The sequence below is a fragment of the Sciurus carolinensis genome (assembly GCF_902686445.1).
Source record: "Sciurus carolinensis chromosome 14 unlocalized genomic scaffold, mSciCar1.2 scaffold_114_arrow_ctg1, whole genome shotgun sequence".
NCBI lineage: Eukaryota > Metazoa > Chordata > Mammalia > Rodentia > Sciuridae > Sciurus > Sciurus carolinensis.
In genome coordinates this window covers 543,564-562,051 of record NW_025920106.1, presented here as the reverse complement: position 1 = coordinate 562,051, position 18,488 = coordinate 543,564, and the positions used below count along the sequence as shown (strand labels likewise).

At 38.1% G+C, this 18,488-nt stretch overlaps 1 long non-coding RNA gene and 1 other non-coding gene across 2 annotated transcripts in view; both read right to left on the bottom strand.

The window, feature by feature from the left end:
- Nucleotides 1–1,626: 1,626 nt before the first annotated feature.
- LOC124973262 (U6 spliceosomal RNA) lies at nucleotides 1,627–1,729 on the bottom strand. Its single transcript, XR_007106655.1, has one exon. It is a non-coding gene; the product is annotated as a U6 spliceosomal RNA (small nuclear RNA).
- Nucleotides 1,730–6,101: 4,372 nt separating this feature from the next.
- The window catches only part of LOC124973258 (uncharacterized), a 36,642-nt gene continuing 24,255 nt past the window's right edge, over nucleotides 6,102–18,488 (bottom strand). Inside the window, exons 2-3 of the long non-coding RNA XR_007106651.1 lie at nucleotides 7,454–7,573; nucleotides 6,102–7,265 (exon numbers count right to left, since the gene is read on the bottom strand). This is a non-coding gene — a long non-coding RNA (uncharacterized LOC124973258). The remainder of the gene's footprint in view (nucleotides 7,266–7,453; nucleotides 7,574–18,488) is intronic.

Sequence of the window (18,488 nt, the reverse complement as noted above, 5' to 3'; positions counted from 1 at the left end):
TGAGATGGAATCTTAGGGTAGTTTTGATTTGCAATTCTCTTATTACTACAGATGTTGAACATTTTTTCATATATTTGTTGATTGCTTGTACATCTTTTTCTGTGAAGTATCTGTTTATTTCCTTAGCCCATTTGTTGACTGGATATTTGTATTCTTGTTGTAGAGTTTTTTGAGTTCTTTATATATTCTGGAAATTCACGCTCTATCTGAAGTATGAGTGGCAAAGATATTCTTCCACTCTGTAGGCTCTCTCTTCAAATTACTGATAGTTTCCTTTGCTGAGAGAAAACTTTTTAGTTTGAATCTAACCCAGTTGTTGATTCTTGCTTTTATTTCTTGTGCTATCAGAATACTGTTAAGGAAGTCTGATCCTAAGCCAACAGTTGAAGATTTGGACCCACTTTTTCTTCTATAAGTTGCAGGGTCTCTGGTCTGATTCCGAGGCCCTTGATCCATTTTGAGTTGAGTTTTGTGCAGGGTGAGAGATAGGAGTTTAATTTCATTCTACTGCATATGGGTTTCCAGTTTTCCCAGCACCATTTGTTGAAGAGGCTATCTTTTCTCCATTACATATTTTTGGCCCCTTTGTCTAGTATGAGAAAATTGAATTTATTTGGGTTTGTGTCCATGTCCTCTATTCTGTACCATTGATCTACCTGTCTATTTTGGTACCAATATCATGCCATTTTTTTTACTATTGCTTTGTAGTAGAGTTGAAAATTTATTATTGCGATACCCCCTGCTTTGCTCTTTCTACTGATGATTGATTTAGCTATTCTGGGTTTTTTATTCTTCCAGATGAATTTCATAATTGCTTGCTCTATTTCTGTAGGGTACATCATTGAGATTTTAATTGGAATTGCATTGAATCTGTATAGCACTTTTGGTAGAATGGCCATTTTGACAATATTAATTCTACCTACCCAACAACATGGGAGAACTTTCCATCTTCTAAGGTTTTCTTTAATTTCTTTCTTTAGTTTTCTGTAGTTGTCATTGTAGAGATCTTTCACCTCTTTTGTGAGATTGATTCCCAAGTATTTTATTTTTTTTGAGGCTATTGTGAATGGGGTAGTTTTCCTAACTTCTCTTTCTGAAGATACATCACTTATGTATAAAAATTCTTTGGATTTATGAGCATTGATCTTGTAACCTGCTACTTTACTGAATTCACTTATGAGTTCTAAACATTTTCTGGTGGAATTTCTAGGTTCCTACAAATATATAAACATGTCTTCTGTGAACAGGGATAGTTTGAGTTCTTCTTTTCCGATTCTTATCACTTTAATTTCTTTGGTTTGTCTAATTGCTTTGGCTAGAGTTTCAAGGACTATGTTGAATAGAAGTGATGAAAGAGGGCATCCCTGCCTTGTTCCAGTTTTTAGGTGGAATGCTTATCAGTTTTTCACCATTTAGAATGGTATTGGCTATGGGCTTAGCATAGATGGCCTTTACAATGTTAAGAAGTGTTCCCACAACCCCAGATTTTTCTAGTGTTTTGAGCATGAAGGGATGCTGTATTTTATTGGATGCTTTTTCTACACCTATTGAAATAATCATGTTATTCTTAACTTTATGTCTAATGATATGGTGAATGTCTTTTATTGATTTCCGGATGTTGAACCAAAAAATATGGAACGCTTCATGAATTTGCGTGTCATCCTTGCGCAGGGGCCAAGCTAACCTTCTCTGTATCATTCCAATTTTAGTATATGTGCTGCAGAAGCAAGTATGGATGGTAGATTTTTAATGGCTTCTTCTATTTTATTGCTTGATATTGATCTGTTTAAATTGTGTATGTCCTCCTGATTCAGTTTGGGAGGAGCATATCTCTGTAGAAATTTGTCAATATCTTCAGTCATTTCTATTTTGTTGGAATACAGATTTTCAAAATAGCTTCCCATTATGTTCTGTATCTCAGCAGTGTCTGCTGTGATATTTCCTTTCTCATAAAGTTTTTTTATTAATTTGAGTTTTTTGTCTCCTTCTCTTTGTTAGTATGGTAAGGGTTTGTGTATTTTGTTTACTTTTTCAAAGAACCAACTTTTTTGTTGTCAATTTTTTGAATTGTTTCTTTTGTTTCAATTTAGTTGATTTCAGCTCTGATTTTAATTATTTCCTGTCTTCTACCCTTTTTATGTCATTCTGTTCTTCTTTTTCTAGGGCTTTGAGCTGTAATGTTAGGTGATTTAGTTGTTGACTTTTCATTCTTTTCTGGAATGCGCTCCATGCAATGAATTTTCCTCTTAGTACCACTTTCATAGTGTCCCAGAGATTTTGATATGTTGTGTCATCATTCTCATTGACCTCTAAGAATTTTTTATATCTCCTCCCTGATGAATTTGCTACCCATGTTTTATTCAATATCATATTATTTAGTATCCAGGTGTTGAAGTAATTTCTTTTTTTTATTTTGTCATTGATTTCTATTCTCAGTCCATTATGATTTGATAGGACACAAGGCAGTATCTCTATATTTTTGCATTTCCTAAGGGCTGCTTTGTAGCATAACATATGGTCTATTTTAGAGAAGATTCCATGTGCTGCTGAGAAGAAAGTCAATCCGCTCATTGATGGATGGAATATTCTTTATATGTCTATTAAGTCTAGGCTATTGATTGCGTTATTGAGTTCTATGGTTTCTTTGGTTGGTTTTTGTTTGGAAGATCTATCTAATGGTGACAGTGGTGCATTAAAGTCAACCAGAATTATTGTGTTGTGGTCTATGTGATTTCTGAAATTGAGAAGAATTTTTTTGATGTACAGGGATGCACCATTGTTTGGGGCATAAATAATTACTTTCATTATTTCTTCCTGATTTATGGTTACCTTAAGCAGTATGAAATGTCCTTCTTTTTCCCTTCTGATTATCTTTAGCTTGAATTCCACTTTATCTAAGGATGGAAACCTCCACTTTATTACTGAGTCCATGTGCATGGTAGGTTTTTTCCAATTCTTTCACCTTTAGTCTGTGGATGTCTTTTTCTATGAGATGAATCTCTTGAAGGCAGCATATTGTTGTCTTCCTTTTTAATCCATTCTGCCAGTCTATGTCTTTTGATTGATGAGTTTAGGCAATTAACATTCAGGGTTATTATTGAGATATAATTTTTAATCCCAGTCATTTGACTTATTTTTGGTTTTTAAGTTGGCTTGGTTTCTTCTTTGAGTGGTTTTTCTCTAAGATACTTCCTCCCTTTGCTGATCTACATTGTTGTTTTTCATTTCCTCCTCATGGAATATTTTGTTGAGAACATTGTGTAGTGCAGACTTTCTATTGGTAAATTCTTTTAACTTTTGTTTATCATGGAATGATTTTATTTCATCTTCAAATCTGAAGTTTAGTTTTGCTGGGTATAGGATTCTTGGTTGGCAACCATGTTCTTTCAGAGCTTGAAATACGTGTTCCAGGCCCTTCTAGCTTTTAGAGTCTGGGTTGAGAAGTCAGCTGCTATCCGTATTGGTCTCCCCCATATATAAAATAATGTTTTTCTCTCATGGCCTTCATAATCCTATCTTTATTTTGAATGTTAGACATTTTCATTATACTGTGCCTTGGTGTGGATCTGTTGTGATTTTGTGCATTTGGTGTTCTTTAAGCCTCTTGTATTTGATTTTACATTTCATTCTTCAGGTTTGGGAAATTTTCAGATATTACTTCATTGAATAGGCTGTTCATTCTTTGGTTTGTATCCCTGTGCCTTCCTCAATCCCAATAATTCTTAAATTTGGTCTTTTCATGATGTCCCATAGTTCTTGGAGATTCTGTTCATGATTTCCTACCATCTTCTCTGTTTGGGCAACTTTATTCTCAAGATTAATTATTTTGTCTTCATTGTCAGAGGTTCTGTCTTCCAAGTGGTCTAGACTTTTGGTGATGCTTTCCATTGAGTTTTTTATTTGGTTTATTGTTTCCTTCATTTCAAGAATTTCCATTTGTTTTTTTTTTTTTTTTGAAATCTCTATCTCTTTGTTGAAATGATGTTTTGCTTCCTGCAGTTGCTCTTTCAGCTTATTGGTATTATCATTCATTGCCTGCATTTGCTCTCTTATCTCATCCTTTACTTCACAAATCATCTAAATCATGTATAATCTGAAGCCCTTTTCTGACATTTCTTCTACCATACTTTCATTGGATTCTGTTAATATTGAATCTATATTTGTTTGGATCATTTTCTTTTTTGTTTTTTCATGTTGTTCATATACCTTCCCCTCTAGCAGTGCAGATCTGAGGTATTGCAGATTTCCCCCTATAGGTTTATAGTGGCCCTATAGGTTTCCAAAACCCATTCTTTAAGGAGAGATCAATAGTAGTAGTCCCCAATTCAGATACTATGCAATCCTAGACCAAATAGCCCCTATGAGGACAATAACAAAATTGTCATAATAAACAGAATGAGTTCAAATATTATCTTCAGTAAAACAAAGAGATTTGCAATAAGGTCTGCTGTTCAAATGGAGGACAAAGAGGATGCAGAGGGATGTAGAATGTGACTGTTAATGTGAGAAGAAAAGAATATACAGAAATTCAAGATTATAGAAATGGTGAGAGTGTAATCATAAGAAATTGGATGTTAGCATGCAAAAAAGGGAGAAAGAAACTCTGAGGGAACAGGTAAATAAAAGGAAAAAAGAGCAAGAAAAGTAAAGAAATAAAATCTTAATTTTTTTCAATAAGGAGAAAAAAGAAAATCTACAGTATAAGAGTCATATTGTAATGAAACCTCCCAGTGTTCAGTAGCCTGATGCATGAGAGGTACCTGACAATGAGCTTCAAGCCTCCAGCAGACGTCTCAGGATTGGTTTTACCCCACCTAAAGATTGGAGCTATAGCTATCAGGATTATCAAAGATGGCCACTCTGGCTTCCAAATGTGTTGGCAAATGGGGAGCTGCAGCTCAGGGTGTGGCCATGGTCAACATGAGATCCTTGAGGCGGGATGCAGTTGGTCAGGCAGGGTTCCTGGAGGTCGGGTGTGCTTTATGTGGTTGTGGGATCCTGGAGCCTGTTTGCAATCAGTCGGTCTGGGGTACCGGTGATAGGGCACAGTCAGTTTGTCTGAGGGTCCTGGTGGCTGGGAGCAGTCACTTGATGTGAGGGCCACAGAGGAAGGGAGTGATCGGTCTAGCTGAGGTGTTCTGGAGACCTGCTCAGTCAGTCCAGCCAGGATTCCTACAGGACCTGGCTGTTGTCTCAAAATGGCAGCAGCCACGTGTAATCAAACCTGCAGGTTCTGTAACAGTGAACTTCCAGGCAATAGCAGGCAGGTGGTGCTCCACTAGCAGTCGGTGATCAGTTTGCTGACTGTTGTTGGACAAGCAGGAGGTGAACCTCGTGAGTTGGGTGATGGATAGGTGTAAGGCAGGCGATGGACAGGCGAGAGGCAGGCAAATGGTGGATGATAGGTGAGTGACAGTGAGCAATCTATACTAAAAAAGGCGTCGATATGCTGGCAGACTGCAGGTGATCACAGCAGACAAATGGGGTTAACAGCAGGAGATCAATAAGCAGCAAAAACTGCCTTAGCAAGAAACAGATATCTTCTGCTTGAAACCAGAGTTATGGAGCAACAAGGAATGCAGCCTCCCTCTAGTCTGCCATCTTGGATCCCCTAACTTTATTTTGTATGTGAAGTATTTTTATTATAATGTGCCTTGGTGTGGATCTGTTGTAATTTTCTGCACCTGGTGTTCTGTAAGCTTCTTGTATTTGATTTTTCATTTTATTCTTCAGGTTTGGAAAATTTTCAAATATTATTTCATTGAAGACATTCATTTCTTTGGTGTGTATCTTTGCGCCTTCCTCAATTCCAACAATCCTTAAATCGTTTTTTCATGATGTCCCATGATTCTTGGAGGTTCCATTCATGATCTTTTATCATCTTTCCAGTTTGCTTTACTTTATTTTCAAGATTAAACATTGTGTCTTCATTGTCGAGATTCTGTCTTCCACAAGATCTAGTCTATTGGTGATGCTATGTATTGAGTTTTTAATTTGGTTTATTATTTCTTCCATTTAAGTATTTGTTTTTTTTTTCCAGAATCTCAGTCTCTTTATTGAAGTGCTCTTTCCGTCCTATATTTTCCCTTTTAACTCTTTATTGGAGTGATCATACATTACCTGAAATTGCTCTCTTATCTTTTTTTTTCATGGATCATTTTAATTATGTGGATTCTAAACCCATTTTCTGTGATATCTACTGCCATGCTGTCATTCACTTCCATCCAAAATCTTGCTACACTGTTTTAGCTGCTTCTCAAAGAAATGCCTAGGTTTGTAACAATGCTCCTGTGAAATGATGGTAAGTCATGAGATAACTACATTTTCCAAGTGGAACAGGTTGGCATCTAGCCAGTTGAGATTGAAGGACATGGAGACTCCAGGCTCCTTTAGGAGATGGCACTTGGTTTTTCTCACCAGGGGTTGCTTCTAGGCCTGAGGAGTCTTGGGTCCCAATGAGTGTATGCTGTGACATCCTGGCCACTGAGCAGATCCCTGGTGATGTTGCAGAAAGGCAGAATGACAGCAGCATGGCATCTTGGTGCCCATGGCAACCGGTGAACTTTTGGTCCTGGCCCTTCCTGACTTAGACTGAAGACAAGCCTGGGCTCAGCTGTGATATTAGGAGGGAAGATCGACGTAGGCAGCCCCTGGGGCCTGTTATTTGCAAGGAATACAATGTCAACTTGTTCACCAACTGGAAGGGGAGAGAGTGTTTTTGGGCATGGCATATCTGACCTGAGTGTTCCAGCTCCTTCCTGGGCAAGTACCCCTGCTGAAAACCGACAGCCCACACTACCCTCCAGGCCTGCTAGGTGATGTCATCCTTGTTCAGACTGCACCAGTCATGCTGGCATTTTGGTGACACCTGTTCTGCAATAACCTATTGGTTCCCACCAGGTCTAGTGGCCAGGGAAGTCATGGAAGCATGTTCAATCACTTGATCGAGGATCACCCAGCAAGGCACTGGACCCAGTGGCACTGACCTTGCACACATCTCCTCCAAGCCTGGGCTCACCCACTATATTGCTCAGTCAGGGAAATGGCCTAGGACCCTCACAGACACATGGAGTGATGGATGGTGAGAGTTTCAGGCTGTGGCGACTCCCCTGTGGCTCAGTAAGTTAGGTGATGATTGAGTTGAAAAAGCATAACCAAACTCTTGCAGGGTTCCCCTCCTTTTCTGCAATGCTCAAACAAGTGACAGCTCAAACCTGTGATGGTGAACTTCTATTCTAGTTGAAAGTGGGTGCCTCCTGTGCTCCCTATAAAGGAGAGAAGGGATTAAGTCATTTAGCATGAGTGATGGAGGCCAGGAGGAAGCTAGCCAAAAAGTACACCTGTTCTGTGCACACACCACCTGCCAAGTCCCACTACATTTGCTACTGCCCTGCAATTAGTTTGCCCCCAGAAAGTTTCTTGGCCCAAATTTCCAAGGAGTCCTTCAACTTACCTTTAAATGCACATATATCTGGAAAATCTGCCTTGGCATAAGGGTTCATCCTCTTGAAATGACTTCTGCCTCTCAGACACAGGCCCTCTGTGTTGATGCCCAGGATCTTTATAGCAGGTGCTGGAGGATGCAGACTACAGGTTAGTGTAATGTCCTTGTGCAAAGGTGCTCATGATGGATGAAACAAGCACCTGCTAGTTATGTGAGGAGCACATATTTCCAGTGCATAATATTATCTTGAACCATGCCTCATGCTGCAAGATCAGAATTGTGCAACATTTCAAATCTTAGTATTGAAAAAATGAAAGCACTGTGGACTTTTCTTTAGGGCACAAACTGCACAAAGTTGTTGGAAATAAAAAGATAAATTCAGTGAACACATACTAAAAAAATTTTCATTGCTAATGGTCTGCAAAAATAAACCTATCGACTTCTGAACTTCAAAATAATATAACAAAACAGCAAGAAGAAATTAAGAGATTATTTGTTAAGCAAAGATAATCACTGACAGTAACTCAATTTGCAAAGGACATAAATGCCTTTTCAAATTCGTGGTTCTCTCCTGTTGTTTGCAATGGACAACAGATTACAAGTATGCTGATTTTGCTTGTCCTATACATGTAGGATATCAGGATGAGGAAAGAATTTTCTTTCACCATACCAGCAGCACCAAAGCATCACAATTTACACAAGGGTAGAATTGGAAAGCCAGCTGTGAGTGAGTGCTCTCAAAGTAAATAGTTCCCTCATCATCAGAATTTAAAACATAATAAATCACTACTAAAATGAAGAAATGTAGACCTAATATGGTTGAAACTTAAATTTAAAAAACAGAAAATTTTAAAGAAAAACTTAAGTTGTTATGAGAATAATTGATCCTAGAACATTTACAAAATACAAAATATTTTTTCTTTTCAATGGTTATATGCACCATAAAGATGTTGCATACCTAATATCCCTGATTTACTTCTTTAAATGTGAATTTTGCAAATAGATGTTCTTGAGTGATGCATACCCTTGAAAAACCAATCCAAAATTTACACAAAACCATGAGAAAGATGAGAATACTGCCTCCTAAACCCAATTCTACACAGCATTGCTTCAGAATATCCATCAAAATTTATTCTACTGTGATGTACAACTAATATTAAGTAATAAAAATGTACTAAAATTATCTAAAACATTATAAAAATGCTTCATTAGAGTTGTGACTGGACCTACAAAAAAATAGGGAAGCAGGTTTTAAATATCCATTGTGGTTCCTGAGTGACAGCAGAAGAAACTAAGATATTTATTCATCACAGACTCACTCAATTCCTTTAAGGAAAATATCTTCCCAAAGGAAAGCAGAACACAGTGAGAAAACATAGTGCCAACAGCAACTCTCCTTTGTCATCACCTCTAGTTTTCCCAGCTGACCTTTAGTATGGCTTCCATTGCATTCAGGTTTACCATTGCCATCAGTGGATGTTATACTCCTCCTGTGCTTATTTTGAACAGTCATGTCCCTGTCCTGGGGCTGCCCTAGCATTTGCAGATGGGTCTTATTACACTTCTCAGAATGGTTGAAGAGCAGAGGGACCGCTGGAACTTGCTGAACATTAGGGGGCAGTGTTCCTCTTTCTTATCCAAGATCTTGACCAATGGAGTAGAAATGAGGCTTTCCTTGCCTTGGGAAGCCACACAGTCATCTTTAAGTCACTTTCCAGATTGTTCACATATCCATTATTTTCTCAGTATCCACCCCAGCAGTGGCCATGAAGAATCACTTTAGCTAAGAGACTCTGCTCCTCTATTTCCATCTTCCACTCAGGGTAAGACATATTGGGTAAGGGTCTGTGCTTGGACTGTGTAAAGTCCTCTATGTGCCTGGCCCACTATCTCAGAGCAGGGGTGGGACTTGGATGTGTGGGTTTCTATTGCATCTTGAAGACAAATCCATTATTTTTTTTTCTTCTCCAGGACTACTGGCAGTCTTGCCACCTGCCTCATTCTTTCTATAGCTGTCCAGTGTCTGGGAGTTGGAGACATTCTGTAGCACAGGGCGTTGCTGATATACGGTAGCTGTGGTCCACACTAACTGAACCAGTAAGGTTTGGAAACGTCTGATGACTGCTCATTTCAAATAACACAAGTGGCTTCCTGAGTGGCCTGCTCAAATGTCTATTCTGCCAGGTTTGGGTAAATAGGGCTGGGGGAATCCATGCAAAGAACTGCATCAGAAAATTTAGAGAACTTTGATGAGAGAGAAGATTCAGATGCCTGCCTTTATAGTCAGAAAACAGCAAAAGTGAAGTCTCTCTACGTGCCCATTTGGGGTCTTACTACAGAGCCTAGCAAAATTGTGCATTGGTCTGGGTCAGAGTTCTGACCAGAGAGGAAGAGGTTGTGCTCTGGTGACCCCAGGAGGGCCCAAGTTCCTAGACAGAGGCCTGGGAGGGGGCATGGATACTAGGTGCCCCTGCATATTCCAGCAGGGCTGAGAGCTAAGCTTGGCACAGTCTTGAGCTGAGCCATGATCATCATGGTAGGGTGGGCAAAATGCTGGCTAAAGAGCCCAGCACAAGGTGGCCAACAGAAAACCAGCACAGTGGGCCAGGATCAGGGATGGAGCAGGCCAGGGTGGCAGTAAAGGAGGGAGGGAGGAAGAGCAATGCAACTGGAAGCCCAGGAGTGACAGGGATGTGGGGAGGGTGGAGAGGGTATAGTTATGCAGGATTTGGACTGGGGAAGCCTCCAGTAAGGTTTTGTAATGTGGTTAATTTTTTGAAATTGTTAACTACAATTCTAAACTCCCACAATATATATGAGAATGACCTTGCAAATTGTACACATTTAAGAAATATTAATGCTAAGTTTTATGATATAATTATGGATATCACACAGAAAAATGTGAAATAAAGGACATGACACCAGCAGAAACAATATAGTAATATAAAAGACTACAGGTCAAACAGATTGTCTTATTAAAAACAAAGTCTAATGAAGAATCAGCTCATTGCTGCCTGGGTTGCTGTAATTAAGAACCAGACTGCCCAGTGAGTGCCAAGAATTCCTACAACATGTACACAAACTCATGTGAATTTAGCTTCCTAATATTTTAAAGATACAGCTGAATTCATGCTCTAAACAGTTCATGACAAAGCAAAATTTATTTGAATATATGATTCAGGAGACCAGACACTAACACAGTGACTATCTGGCTCAGAACTATAGTCTCAGTGACTAACTGTGTTTGGTAGTTAGTAAAGTAACTAAAGGAACAAATGAAGAAAATCACAGATAATAGAGCACACTTTGCAAAGCTTTTATTAAAGACAAAGGTCTTAGACTGGATACAGTAGCACCTTCTGATAATCCCAGCAGCCCAATAGGCTAAGTCCAGAGGATCACAAGATTGAGGGCAACCTCAGCAGCTGAGTGACAAGTTGTCTCAAACTAAAAGGTGAAAAAAAGAGAAACTTTGGATGTAGCTCAGTGTTGAAGTACCACTTGGTTCAATCTAACTACAGAAAGAGAGACAGAGTGATCAAAGAGAAAGCAAATGAATGAGAAGTACAAAAAAAAAGCACAAAGAATGTGCTAGTTTTTCAAAAAATGAATATGGTGCCTGTTATTAAATCTCTTAATTTAGGGTATTCCTCTAATAGCCATGAACACATAACTAAGGAGATTCCTTGATTTGTTTCAAAACATAAATTTATTCCCATTTAATTTAAACATATATATATATATAAAACATAACTAAGGAGATTCCTTGATTTGTTTCAAAACATGAATTTATTCCCATTTTATATAAAAGTAACATGAAAGAAAAATTTATCCAAAGATAATAGAAATGTGTTTTATAAACTGAAAATTTCCAGAAGAGATGTGCAATGAGTTCACCAACTGGGAAAATGAAAAAGAAAATTATTAAATTTATATTAGCCAAGACCAGGGAAAATATCAAATATGTTTCAATCATTGCCTACAAACCAAAGAAACAATTTTCTAAAAATAATATGAAATATAAGATTCCATAACAGAAAAAAGTTCAGTGAAATGTAGCACTTTCTCCTTTTAGAAATAAAGAGAAAGCAATTAGATTAATTCTTCTGTAAACAGTATTTGATTTTATTTAAAAACATTAAAATCCATCAGATTGCTATCTCCTAAGATATCTTCACACAGCCCTTGTAACAAAATGATTCATTAAGTATTTAAAGAAAAAAAATGTCCAATTATATAGAATATAGTATACTGAGAGTCTTTCAACATACCCATAAATCAGGATGAATGTAAAATAGCTAAACTATGCTCAGTTGCTCATCAACATGTATGTAAACCTACATGAAGAAACTTAGCTCTGAATATTCTATCCCTTTGCTTTCATCCATACAAAGCATGCAGATGATGTATTTCTTCCTATCTCATGTTTTAAATGTAAAGCATGTATGTGAACTCCTGGTTTCATAATACAGATTTTCTCTCTTTTTTGTCATGTTTCAAATTTATTTACCTTTGGAAATTGAATAATTATCACAAATGTCTAATTCAGCTAGAGATTATCATTAACTGAAAGATTAACATAGGCTGAAGGTTTTGAAAATTAAATAGCTTGAGAAATTATTTCCTGTAGTAGGATGAAGATCAGTGATGGATGACAAATCTAAGAGCAAAAGGATTTCTTAACCTTTATACTTAATTAGAAAAAATTACTTAGGAAATATGTGATATTAGAAGCAAAATCCAAATGATGCACTAGGAAGCAGGGTAATTCATAAAAATATGAGTAGGAATAAAATTAAAAAGTAATTTAAAAGGAAAAATAGAACAGAAATGCATACATACAATACTATGAAAACACATAACTGAAATTCAAGTTCAAATATTTTGGTGCTATGAAAACATAACTTTAGTTCACTTGGTCTGGTTTCATACCAAAACTACCCAGGATGGCATTTTAACTGAGATTTAAAAGCTTGTAACTGTACTTGAACCTCATCCATCTTTGCCTTTTTTTATGTAATTGAGCATGAGTTTCTTGGTGATTGGTAAACTTTTTACAAACTGAAAAGGAAAAAAGAAAGAAATTTGGAAATTAAAAGCACCATTCCTTTAATAACAATATATATGATCTGCCAAGAGAACTTACATTTCTGAATTGGTTTGGTAAAAGGAGTAGTATATTTTGTGAATAGTCACCTATAACCTTTCTCTAGGTCTCTCAATTTCCCAGCAAAATCAATCATTTACAAGGAGAGGAAAAGACAAAGCTGAAGTCTATGGCCTCCTCTCAGCAGAACCAACTGCCTCATAGTATCTATCACCATGGCCTTCTTTAAAGTCCCAAAAATTCATTGTGATTTTGTCTGAAAGTAAGAGAACAAAGCATTATATTGAATTCCTCCCTGTCCCCACTTTTATAACCTTATATTGAAACTTACCTGAAGTTTATCAAGGAAGTTTTTAAATAAAAATTATTTTCAAAATATTTTATTAATAAACAATTTCTGTAAATACATCAGTTACTTGCTCTTTTCTTATAACAATATATCTCCTAGTACTTTGAGTGATTAATGGTAAGTTAATCTTCCAAAGTCCCTTGTGCTATACCTTCTGGGAGGGAGCAGACAATAAAATTTGGGGAATCCAATGAGGTTTCTAATTTATATAGCCACTCATCACAAGTTCCCACTTTGCATTCAAATAGCCCTATTCTGCCATCATCAGGATTGAAACCCTCTCCTAAGAAAACTGAATTTAAATAGAATATTTTCTCATAATCAAGAATAAGTATTTAGCTCTTTTTTAAATAGCAGCAGTCCAACATCCTATACCCTTATACAGAATTATTCCCAGGCACCACCATTCTCTGCCACCACTTTCCACACTCCCCTCTTATCTACAGGAGAATAATTGACTACACCACAGAGCTGGGAAATCTCTATGTCAGCTCATGGCACTGTCAAAGAATACAGGTATCAGGACATCCCCACTTCAGAGATTAGGATATCAGGGCTCAGAATGTGTTAAACATCCTTCCCAAGGCCACTGGTCTTGGAAGTTGTAGAACCAGAATATAAAAACAAATCCAAACAAGAAAATAAAAACAAATCCAGTCTCCAAAGGTGTGTTTTAAAACATTCTTGGTCTATCACCTAACTAATAGTCTCCCTGAGGTAAAAAAAAAAAAAAAAAAAAATATTATAGACCTTGAGAAGGAAGAGGGTAATCAGAAAGGATGAAGACTCCCTGATAGTGATACCACTGTTTACCGGTGACGAGTTCTGCTCCTTCTAATGTTAAAGATTGAACACTACAGAAGCACGCCAAGGCAAGCATATTAAGCAGGTTTATTTAAAGGGAATAATACAGACTTCTCCCGGCAGGAAGAAGGGGGCCATGGCTGATGTTCTAAAAGTCCCAAGAAGTGAGCGCACCCTACATCTTTTATAGGTTAAAGTCTCTTTTGTTCTCCAGTTTTCTCCCCCCTTATCTCTCCTTCCTTCCTGCCTACATGACTAGGCCTGGTTTTGCATTAAGTGAGAAGCCATGGACAGGGGGAGGGCCAAGGTGACTCAGGCAGGTAAGGGCCCAGTGGGCATTAATTAGCAGCTCCTTGCTTGCAGTCCTTGATAAAGGCAGGTAAATTTGGTCATCAATGGGCTCCAGAGATCCTTGACATTCCATTCTTCCAGGGGCAGCCTCCAACTTCCAGAGGCAGATGGCTTCATGGCTTCATTTCCTCAAATTGACCCGATTCCCTATTTCTACACTAACTACCTGTCCTTAATTCTGGCTTCAATAGCACCTCACAGAGGCCCTTCGTCAGTCAGTTTGAGGCTGAGTTTGGAAGACTCCCTGTCTGCTCACATCTTCTAGTTTTTTCCACACATATTTATTTCCACATTGCTTTTGTAATTTTTGTGCTTGAGATATTTTTGTTAACTTATTTTTCTTAAGTTACCTTACCTCTTTTACTTACAAAAATGTATTTAAAACCTCAGTGGTTTATGGCAATTTTCAATAAAAATGAGTATCACTTGCCCCAAATAAAAATTGACTTCAAATTCTATAGAACTACCAAATTAATTACCAGTCATATGTGCACCATTCAAAATCATTCATCTGAGGCAGGGTCTTCTGACTCAGTTTGGAGAATTGGAGCTACTGGGTAACACCAGAACACAAATAACCCCTGTGCTCTTCTGCCACAAACAGTTATCCAGGCACTCATTCAATCTCCATTGCACTCTGAGAGCATCCAGGAGGCCAGGAAGATATCCTATCCCAAATGTAGTCAAGATCATACACTTCAAAACCAGATTCCTGGTTCTGGTCACTGCATCTTTAGTTTCCAACCACATATCCTTTTAGACATGATATAATTCAGAGGTTATTGTTCTTCCCAGCACCTTCTTTTCTGACCATTGAGTCATGTCATAACTCCCAAATTAACTATTATGTGATTATTGCTTGTTAAGAGATCTAGGAAAAGAAACCAGGATTTCACAGTGTCCCCAGGAAGTAGAGCAGCACTAGGCTGAGCAGTCATATCTTTTCCCACTGTCCTCCTGTTCATCTGCTTCTCAAATATCTGCCAGAGACCAATCTCCATGGAAGAAGAGAAGAGACATAAAAGGAAAAGGGCATTTGAGAGCATGCAGAAAAATGCCCTAAGTTTACAGAGAAGCAAGCCAGCCCTGAGGTCCTTTGTCTCCCCATCTTGCACAACCAGCTGGGGCACAGCTATATTGAACCAATGTACCCAGAATTCTGGCACATGTTTACCATTTATTCAACTGAAAATATTCCCACCACAAATTACACACTGGGCTTGCAGCTCCAAGGACAGATTATTAACCCTTTACTCTAGAATAATCTAGTTTCTGTAATATGACAATGCAGTCACAATGATATTCTCTCACCTTAGAGTTTAATTACATGATCTGTTTGACTCTAATGATCCTGTATAAATAGAAATCACAGGTTGGGTCACATAAAAATAACTAAAAAGCCCACCCACCCCACCCTCCTTTTGAAGACTCCAAGATTTTCTATCCTATGAAGGGGAAAAGTTTTATGTAACCACTTAAACCAGATGCTGTACATAAACTACATTTTACCTTCCTTAGAAAGCACTATGGAGTCATTGTGTCTTTCAGTAGTCAGGATGTGGCCTATTCCCTTTTCTCTCAGAGGCAGCCACTCAAAGAAGAGGGGAGACTGTTTCCCAACATCCAAGATTCAGCACAACTGCACCAGAAAGAGAGCTGAGTAGGGGCAAGTTACACAAAATGTCTAAGGGGGCAAAGATCTGAACCATTCAAGGGCCAAACTTCTGTCAAGGAAACAGGATTCCAAGTAAGATTGGTCTTGTTGGAAAGGGATGGGAGACAACAGAATTTCTTCCCCAACCAAAAATTCTCTACACTCACTCTGGTTTTATTATTTTGGGTAAGATCTTTAAATTTTACAGATAATTTTTATATTAGCTAAAAACTAGAGGAAACTAAATATTCTAGAGGAGCAATATGGCTGAATTAATTGTTACATTGTTCCACAACTCTTATACAGACTTAAGAATGATAGTTAAAAATTTGGTGGTCTAGGTAATTCAGAAAATACTCAAATTTAAAAAAATAGAAAATTGCATGTATGATGATATTGCTACTGTTCCATGTGACGATGTAGTTGTTGAGCAAAAGACTCAAAACATTCAACTACAGTGCTGCTAGTAAACTTGTGGGTGGTGTACAGAAATATATAGACATGTGACCACATTAGACTCACTGTCCTCACTTAGAGCCCCAGAGCTTCCTGAGACATCCAACTCTCTCCTGCAAACCCTACACATCTACCACTGGGAACTAGTGTTAGGAAGCTCATCTAGGTGTACCTAACCTGTCCTGCCCCATGGAAGGTGCTATGCTAAGAATAATGGCACTGGATATTTTGGAATCCAAATCATATTGAGGGTTTTCCCCTAAATATTCAGAATTGAAACAAATATTCCCATGGGACTGAATGTGTCAATGTAGTCTGGGCATTGAGCCCTGACCCTGAACTATCCAGGGTGAATATTCACAAGTGAATCTTTTGCTTCTGACTGGTCCTCTAGCACTTCAAAGGAATTCAAGGGTACTAGACTATGCTGTCAGCCACTGCTGCAGTTCTCTGAGTCTTTCTCTTTCTCTCCCTGTTGCCTGACCCTTCTCAGCAGGACCCCACAAGGGAGTTCCTTCATCAGAACTGTTGAAATTCATATGTTAATATGTGCTTTGTTAACACTAGGATAAAACCTGAGCCCTAGTCCCCTTACTGTCATTACTTCTTGTTCAGACTGACACTTGCACTGGCTAGAAAATCCTAGGAGACTGTGGGCCATGTCAGACATGCCCAAGAGTCTGTGCCAGCCTTCAACTCAGCACCTAGCCCCATGTGCCAAGAAGGAATGGCAGCAAAATTAAACCTCAATTAGCCAAGTGTGTACTGACCTCAAGTTGTGATTCACAGAGGAACATGGCACACCATGGCTTGGAGGACTTTGGGCATATTTGTTACCAGTCTAAGTTTGGTTTAGCAAGGGAAATGGTCTTTTGGAATATGTTCTTAGTTAGGGAAGTGGTCCATTCCTTATATCAAGAACTCAGGACCAGGACTGGCTCACATTGTCTTACAATTCATGGGGGAATGTAGGGCTTCTGGTTCCAACATGTTGCATTTTCTGTTGGACCTCTTGGCTCTATTACCTCTTCTTACCCCACATCCATTTTTCTCATCATCATGGGCAAGGCAGCTGTGTACTGGACATCCGTGAAATCATGGGTATGTGCCTTAAACTTCCTAGTCAATCTTTCAAGATAAACATTTTTTCAATTTCAAAAATGGAGCAATGTGGCCTCTGACAGTCACATAATATCCTGACGTGGCCTGATTCACTCACATAATCCCCTCTTTATAATCTCTTACACTCACTGTGGCTTCTTACACTGATATGCTACAATACACTGGCCTCTGACATAAAATCCTTACTTGGCTTCTGACACTCTCACCATGGCCTATCACACATAGCATTTTCACTGACTTCTTAAAGTCAATTAATGCCCTCACTGGGGTCTCTCACTCTCACATATTATGCTCATTGTGACATCTGACATTCATATAATACCCTACTGAGGCTTTTTACATTCACATAATACCCTCACTTGGCCTCTGACTCTCACAAAATATCTTCACTCTTATGTTGACATTCATACAATACCATCACTCTGATCTGAAAGTCACATAATATCACTATGACCCCTGCCATTGACAAAATATACTCACTATGGCAACTGATGCTCTCAAATATACTTAAAATATTCATGTATATTCATATATTTATTCAGAATAGGCTCTGAGATTGAAAATTTTTTCCTAACTGTGGCCTCTGACATTTACAAAACATCTTCTCATTTACAAAATGTCTTTTACATATTATACTCACTGTCACATGAATTACTCACATAATACACTCATTGTGATATCACACATTCATATAATACCTTGCTGTGCCTCTGACACAGAATGTCTTCAATCTGTCTCTGACACTTAAATAATTTCTTCATTGTTACCACAGACACATTATGTCCTCATCATGACCTCAGACACTCACATAATACCAAAATTGTGACTTCCTACACACATATTATACTCAGTGAGGTCTTTCAATCTTACATAATACCTTAAATGTGGCCTATGACACTGTTATAATATCCTCACTTGCTGTCTGACAATGACATACCATTCTGAATTTTATACTCACATAGTAAAATCACTGTGGCCTCTGACTCTCATAAATTTTGCTCACTGTTTTCTCTGACACACACATATTACCATACTGGAATTTCTGATATAAAACCATCAAAGTCACCTACAAAACACAAAATACCCTAATTTGGCCTCTGACACTGACATAATATTCTCACTGTGAACTCTGATCCTCACATATTATACTCCGTAGCCTCGGAGAGATAATTACCTCAGTATGACCACACTCACATAATAT